This window comes from Montipora foliosa, chromosome 1 (genome assembly GCF_036669935.1).
Source record: "Montipora foliosa isolate CH-2021 chromosome 1, ASM3666993v2, whole genome shotgun sequence".
Taxonomy (NCBI): Eukaryota; Metazoa; Cnidaria; class Anthozoa; order Scleractinia; family Acroporidae; genus Montipora; species Montipora foliosa.
Genome location: NC_090869.1, coordinates 12,704,170 through 12,711,669, shown reverse-complemented (window position 1 = coordinate 12,711,669; position 7,500 = coordinate 12,704,170). Strand labels below are relative to the sequence as shown.

Here is a 7,500-nt window from a genome sequence, read left to right as displayed (position 1 = left end):
AGTTGAAGCCTCGAACTGAATTATCAAGTTGGCAAAACTAAGTAATCTTCAGGTAAGCACACGGAGAATTTTATAAAACCATAACAACTTTGAATATGAATTTCGCTTATTCATGATATGTTTAACGTGCCTCACCTTTTCAACAAGAACAAGAACAAGAACAAGAACAACAACGACATTTATTGTCCTCATAAACAGGTAAATAAATGTTAAGAAATACATAACTTTCAAATTTGGGGTACACAGTAAGTGATCAGTGTACATTACCTTTCATTGATGAATGACAAAACCAGGAAGACAACAAGGAAGATTACCAGCGTCTGTTTCATGATAATAACCTATTTAGAAATATAAATAACCAGATAGGATGCGTTAGCGCAAAATTTGGTTTCGAAGTAGAAAGAGTTTAATAAAGAAAATTAAACTTGCTACTTGATATGCAAATTGTGTCTTTTCATTGGCCGTTTTTATACTAAGACGCATAATGCGTCCGGACGACTTTGGGCAATTTATTTTATTATATGGCTACAATGACGGCTACAATAGTAGTTCCGTGAGGCTGTTAGAGCCGGGGAGTGGGTTGTGAGGCTAGGCTCTCACAACCTCTCGAAATGCTCCCAATGGCGTGCGACTCAAAGAGCATCTGTCAACAAAGTCCAACTTCTGGCCTCCGCGCGGCGGAACTGGCACCGCCGACAGGAGAAGGGGCGAAGGCGAAGCCATTGGCGCCTTAAATCCAGTTGCCCAGGGTAGATGGGGCTCTTAGCATGTGAAGGCTGCCCATCTAGGGGAAGGTAAACCCTGATTTCAAAATTCCGCTGCCTTGCGGCTATACCTGATCTCAGGAAGGCTTCAGGAGTAAACCTAGAGGACGAATCCGTAGTGGTGCCCCTAGGGTGGATGGCAAGTCGGCAGCTTCTGCAGAGGAACTAGCCTCGAGTTTTATTGGTTCTTCCTTTCCCTTGGACCCAGCCAGTTACACCGAGAGGGGGACACTGTCGTATGGGCAGCCCAGCTCTCCTTATCTTCCCGCAGAGGCCGCAAACTGGAGAGGGCACCCCAGCGGTCTCGCAAGGCTCCGGCACAACACGGGACGATGCAGTTTACCGGTTCTACGCTTCGACTGATTGGCGTAAAAAGGAGCGCCAGGGGTCTCGTCCGGGGGGTTGGAAGGGGGGGGGGGGGGGGGGGAGAAGCCCCCGCAGGTTCATTGGGCTTCACTGCGAGACAACATGATTTCAGTGCGAGACAACATGGTTTCATTTGACATTCCACCTCCCTTTCACAACTTAAACAACTATACTATTACCTGACCTATCCTTATATATATTATGCGATAACCTCCTGGGGTAGTGCATTTACTACCCAACTTTAAAAAATCGAAACAAAACAGATGGACCAGATACAGACAGACAGTGCATTACCATTACTTAACTTACTGGATTTACTTACTGTTAAGAATATCTATAAACTAAAACTTCTTAACTTCACTCATCAATGGCATTTAAAAAAAATTACCAAATATATTCAGCCAGCATTTTCACTATGCAAGTGAAGTCCAAACATATAATACGAGATATGCTTCAAAAAGTAACTTCTACAAACCACGTTTCTGGACTAACATAGGAAAGCAAACAAAATCGGCTATGGCGACTGAAATGTGGCAACAGCTCCCCAACCATGTTAAAAACTTCTCAAATTATAACTTTCCTAAAAAATTGAAAGAATACTGGTTGGCCGAACAATTAACATAATAAAAGTATTTAATCATGTGGCCATGCACTATTATGGCTGCTTTTTTTATTTTTTATTTTTTATTTTCTTGCCATCTATGTGTGTTGTGTATGTTGTACGATGTTGTGTATGTCTAGTTATTGTGATGTCCTGTACATTCGACACTACCTTCAAAGAGCTAGCTGCTAGCTCGAAAACCTTACGGTTATCTAGCTCCTAGGCATTTCCTTCTATGTAATAATATTTAGTTTAAATTGTAATTGAATATTCTATGTGTTAAGTTGCTAATTATTTAATAAGTTTTACAAACCATGTAATGGAAATGTGAAATAAAGTGTTTTGTTGTTTTTTTAGTTTGTACCGCCCGCCTCAAACTGGGCAGCCCCCAGTCAGTCAGGTGCCACCCCGTCATTGTTTGCTTGCTCTACTGGGTGCATAGAGCTTAGGGGACCCTCCCGACAAGAGAGCAAGTACTTGCACCAAGCAGTCAAAAGCAAAAAAAAATACGAAGACTCCAGCTCTTCGAATCGACGTCGCCTGTTTCCAGGAAACCTGGCTGGCCGACAGTGGGTCACATAGGTTTTGTCGTGAGAAACACACTGATTGCCACCACAGAAACTCCCTCTGGAGGTTTATCGAGAATTCTTGCCCTTCGCATGAAAACGTCGGCGGGCTTTGTAAACATCATATCCGCCTACGCCATGACTCTGACCTCCACCTCAGAAGCCAAGGATCTATTATACGAGGTTCCGCAGGAAACACTATCCGGAATCCCAAGTTCCTAGGGCATATATTTCCTAGGCGATTTCAACGCTCGCGTTGGGACCGACTGGCAAGTATGGCCTACCTACCTCGTTCACATCGGTGCCGGCAGGATGAATGAGAACGGGCAGAGGTTGCTCGAACTCTGCTGTCACTACGGCCTCTGCATCACCAACAGCTACTTCAAGTGTAAGGAGCTGCACAAAGTGTCTTGGAGACACCCTTGGTGCCGCCACTGGCACCAGCTAGACCTCACTATCACTAGGAGAGCGGGCGTCAGCAGTGCCCTCCACACAAGAAGCTATCACAGCGGTGACTGTGACACAGACCACTCGCTCGTTGCAAGCAAGGTCAGGCTGAAGATCCACCACGGCACGACCAAGGGTCGCACCTGCATCAACACCTGTGGCACTTCCGACCCCGGTTAGGCTCAGAGCTTCGCTGTTAGGCTCAAGGAGAAACTTGCTGAGCAACCAACAACCAGCAACCCAGATGCCAAATGGTCTCACCTCCGTGAAGCCATCTACGACTCAGCCATGGCTGCATTTTGCAAGAAAGAAGGCAAGAATGCTGACTGGTTCGAGGCTCGCTGGGAAGAATTCAGCCAGTCACGGAGGCCAAGAGGAAAGCGATGCTGGCTTTCAAGCAGAACCCTTCCCCAAGCACACGCGACGTCCTTCAAGCAGCTAGAAGCAAGGCCCAGCAGACCGCCCACCACTGTGCCAACGAGTACTGGCAGAACCTATGCGCCCTACGAGCGTCAAAACAGCCCACGCTCAAATCAAAAACTGGGGATGTCTTCACTGATCAGAGCATGCAGTTGCAGCGTTGGGTGGAGCATTATCTGGAGCTCTACTCAACCGTCGGCAGAACGTCGTCACAGACGCTGCCCTCATTGCCCTGCCTGGGATCCCAGTCATAGAGGAGCTTGACAACACTGGACAACACTGGAAGAGCTTCGCATAGCCATCGACGGTCTCGCCTGTGGCAAGGCACCGGGGAAGGACGGTTATCCCGCCGGAAGTTTTGAAGCACGAGAAGCAAACCATCCTGCAACCGCTTCATGAGCTCCCCTGCCTGTGCTGGGAGAGATGAGAGATGCCAACATAATCACCCTGTACAAACACAAGGGTGACCGTAGTGATTGCAACAACTATCGCGGCATCTCTCTTCTGAGCATCGTTGGGCAAAGTCTTCGCTCAGGTCACCTTGACGCGCCTGCAGAGCCTTGCTTCGCAAGTCAACCCCGAGTCACAGTGTGGCTTGACAGCCGGGAGGTTCACAGTGGACATGATCTTCTCCCTACGTCAGGTGCAGGAGAAGTGTCGAAAGCAGCAGCAGCTGTCCCACGCCTGCAAGGAGTTTGGGGTAACGATCAGCCTCAGGAAGACCAACATCCTAGCGCAAGGTGCTGAGTTCCCCTCCCCCACCTCCCAATCAACACCATCGACAACACGGAGCTGGAGGTTGTGGACACTTTCACCTACTTGGGCTCCACTGTGTCAAGCTCAAACTCGCTTGATGCTGAGATCAGCCGCAGGATCGCCTAAGCAGCTGCTGTCATGGCCAAACTCGACAAGCGAGTGTGGGGCAACGACCTGTTGAGCGGAAGGACCAAGATGTGCGTCTACCAAGCTTGTGTCCTGTCGACTCTCCTTTATGGAAGTGAGTCGTGGACGATCTATGCCAGACAAGAGCGGCGACTTAAGGTGGCTTACTACAGTTTTCCGAAAAAAAAGATGAAGGTTTTGGAATCTGTGAAATTAAAGCAACAGGAAGTATCTTCTGAAGTGTTAGTCACTGCAATTGATGTGAAATGTAATTTACCGAACAAATAAATGCAAATCAGGGGAAATTTTAAACATAGTGACCGAGCTCCTGGAGTGCGGACTGGAAACTAGACACTTCAAGGGCTTTTTTCTCGAAAACTAGCCGTACAACCCCACCTCAAAATTTCAGGATTTCCGAAAGCGACAAAAAAAAATTACGTAGAGAAATAAATAGTTAAATCTGTCAAACAGGTTTTTCACGAATGACAAAAACTTCGATCTTCGTCTATTTTAATAATAACTGAAAAACTGTCTGATAGAACTTTTTGAAAAAATGTTGACGGTTTTGTCCACATGTTGTTTACTAATTCGCAAAATTTTAACCCTGGTTGTACGGCTAGGTTTTGAGAAAAAATCCTTTGAAATGTCTAGTTTCCAGTCCCCCCTCCAGGAAGTTCGTCACTATATTTAGCGTTTTCCCCTGATTTGTATTTATTTGTTAGGTAAAATTAGATTTTACATCAATTGCAGTGTCAAACACTTCACAAGAGAAATCATTTTGCTTTAATTTCACAGATTTCAAAATTTTGATATTTTTTCTTCGGATAACTGTAGTAAGCCACCTTAACGGGTTCCAACCTCGCTGCCTTTGGCGCCTGCTGCACATCAGGTGGCAGGACAGAGTCACCAACACCGAGGTCCTTGAGCGGGCTGGCTCATTGAGCATGCCATCACTGCTCATTCAGCGACGCCTTCGATGGCTCGACCATGCATATCGCATGGTGCCTGACCGCCTGCCAAGAGAAATCCTTTATGGAGAACTGCGGGAGGGCGTCCGTAGCGTGGGTCGACCGCTGCTGCGCTACAACGACGTCATTAATGGACACCAGTGCATGGGAAGATATCGCCAAACACCGAGATACGTGACGGCAAAGTGTCAAAGCGGGGGTTTCAAAGGGGGAAGAGAACACTAGAGTCCTGGCTACACGCAAGGGAACGGCGAAGAAAGAACGCGCAGCTTCTGCGCGCGATTCCACAGGGCACGTCTGTGCCACCTGGAACAGAGACTGCCACTCCAGGATCGGGCTACACAGTCATACAAGATCCTGCCCAAATACCCAGCGCTAACCAGCGCCTCTTCGAGACGAGGATGCCATTAAAATAGCACGCACGATTTTCTTGTAATGACCGGGCATTATGAAAATGTTTCTCGGCCCGACGACTCTTTTGAGTCCAGACTGAAACCTACGAGCGCGTGGGCGAAAACAACAAAAAATATGGACAAAGTACAACTAAATTTTCAATAACTGAAAGAAAAACTAGCATACAGATACTTCTTTAGTATGAGTGACGAAGAGAGCCACAGCGAGAGCAAGTTTTAATATCCAAAGGACGAGGAACATGCCAAAACTGAGCAGAAAAAGGCATATAATAAATAACGTATTAATCTCGTCCTTTCGGTCATTACAGGGAAATCCCAGACCTCGACCAGGGTGTATTGACCGGCGATAGAGAGGTCAATACATCAAGGCCTCTGTCTGAGATTTTCCTGTAATTACCTCACTCTCGGTTAATAAGTGGTATTTAATGCGTGTGTAATCGACAAGGGCATCTATCGTGAACTAAAAACGCTGGAATCCTGGCACACTGCCAAAACTCAAAACCGTCCCGGAATCGTAAGCGCACTCATAAGCACATATGACCTAGTGAAAACTACCGTCCGATTCCGCTTACGGTTCCGTCGCTTAAGAGCCAGTGAAAATTAGATTGTCGAAGACGGGAGCAGAAGCGGAAGAACAAGCCAATCACAATGCAGAGAAGTGGGCACGGCCAAGGTGGAAATGTTGGCGCCAAAACAGTAGAAATAAAAACTTGGTGAACGGAGAGTAGACTTTCCTTCTTTGGCTTCTTCTTCTCCTTATTTTGAAAGACTTACTGGTTTAGTTGTGTATACTGGACTGATTTGAGTGAGGATTTTTTCTGGATCCTCGACGCCGCGAAAGCCTCGGAGCGGACACACAAAAACAAAAACCTTAAATCAGTCCCGTACTGATGACATACGACTGGTTTCTTTCATCACATATTCCTGATTTAAGGCCAGCTTGCATTCTTTTGTATGTTCTTTTCTTTATTAGTTTTTGTTTTTACAAATTCTGCAAGACTTGTCGCATAACACGGGAAAGAGTCTTACAGTCTCCACAACCTTCTCGTCCATGCCCGCAATGTTTGTTTATCGCTGCAGTTAGTAAGCGAAGAGCTTGGGCTCGTATATTGTGATTGGCTTGTTCTTTTGCTTCTCTTTCCGACTCCGACAATATTGTTTTCACTGAATCGTAAGCGACAAAGTCGTAAGCGGAATCGGAAGAAAATGGAACAGTTCTGATTGTTCCTACACCGATCCCCCAATTCCATCGCTAGCAAAAACCATCTTTTGGTCGCCTTCGAACGCGCCCTGCAAATAAAAGAGTGATCTAGTCCCTGACATGGCCCGAGGCACGGCGAAAAGCCATTTCACACAAAAACAAACGAAAGAAAAGGTTCAGGCGTAAGGCGAAAAATGAATATTTTATAGGAAAGTCAATGAAGCCTGACAATGAACGCAAATTCTGGGTCACATATCGCCCATTTCTGCACTCCAGAACGAAGCAGTTAAACGATATTATTATAATGGAGAATAAATAGTGTCATAAGCGATAACAAGAAAATTGCTGAGATTTGTAAAACTCACTTCACGCGGATAGCTGACGGTGTTTTGCACATCAATGAGGTTGATTAAGGGTAAAACTTTACTAAACATCCAAGCATGCATGGGCGGATCATGTCAAGAAGTTTTGGTGATATCGACAACCCTCTATTTTAAGCGAAGCTCAAAGCCTATGGGGTAGATAATGAAAGGCGTACTCTACTTAAGGATTATTTAAAATAGAGGTTACAAAGAGTCAAGGTTGGAGAAACCTTCTCCTCCTGGGATGACGTTAAGATAAGAGTGCTTCAACGAAGTGTTTTCGGACCAACTCCCTTTTAATGTATTTATAAACGACCTCCTCTATCATGTATAGGCCTGCCCAAACGCTGGCAAAACTCCAACGCAACATCTTGCAACATTGTTTCCTGATGTTGCAACATGTTTTGAACCCGCACGCACGCAACATTTTCAATATTTTCAAAGCGACATGTCGATGTTTATGTGCCCCAGCCCCAGGCGCACAACAAAGTCGACTTAGCGCGCATGCCC

The 7,500-nt window shown here is 46.0% G+C and overlaps 2 long non-coding RNA genes across 2 annotated transcripts in view; one reads left to right on the top strand and one right to left on the bottom strand.

Moving 5' to 3' along the window:
• The window catches only part of LOC137975021 (uncharacterized), a 135,346-nt gene that overhangs the window by 53,828 nt on the left and 74,018 nt on the right, over nt 1–7,500 (top strand). The window lies entirely within an intron of this gene.
• The window catches only part of LOC137975017 (uncharacterized), a 9,245-nt gene that overhangs the window by 281 nt on the left and 1,464 nt on the right, over nt 1–7,500 (bottom strand). The window contains exon 2 of the long non-coding RNA XR_011117530.1: nt 268–338. This is a non-coding gene — a long non-coding RNA (uncharacterized lncRNA). The remainder of the gene's footprint in view (nt 1–267; nt 339–7,500) is intronic.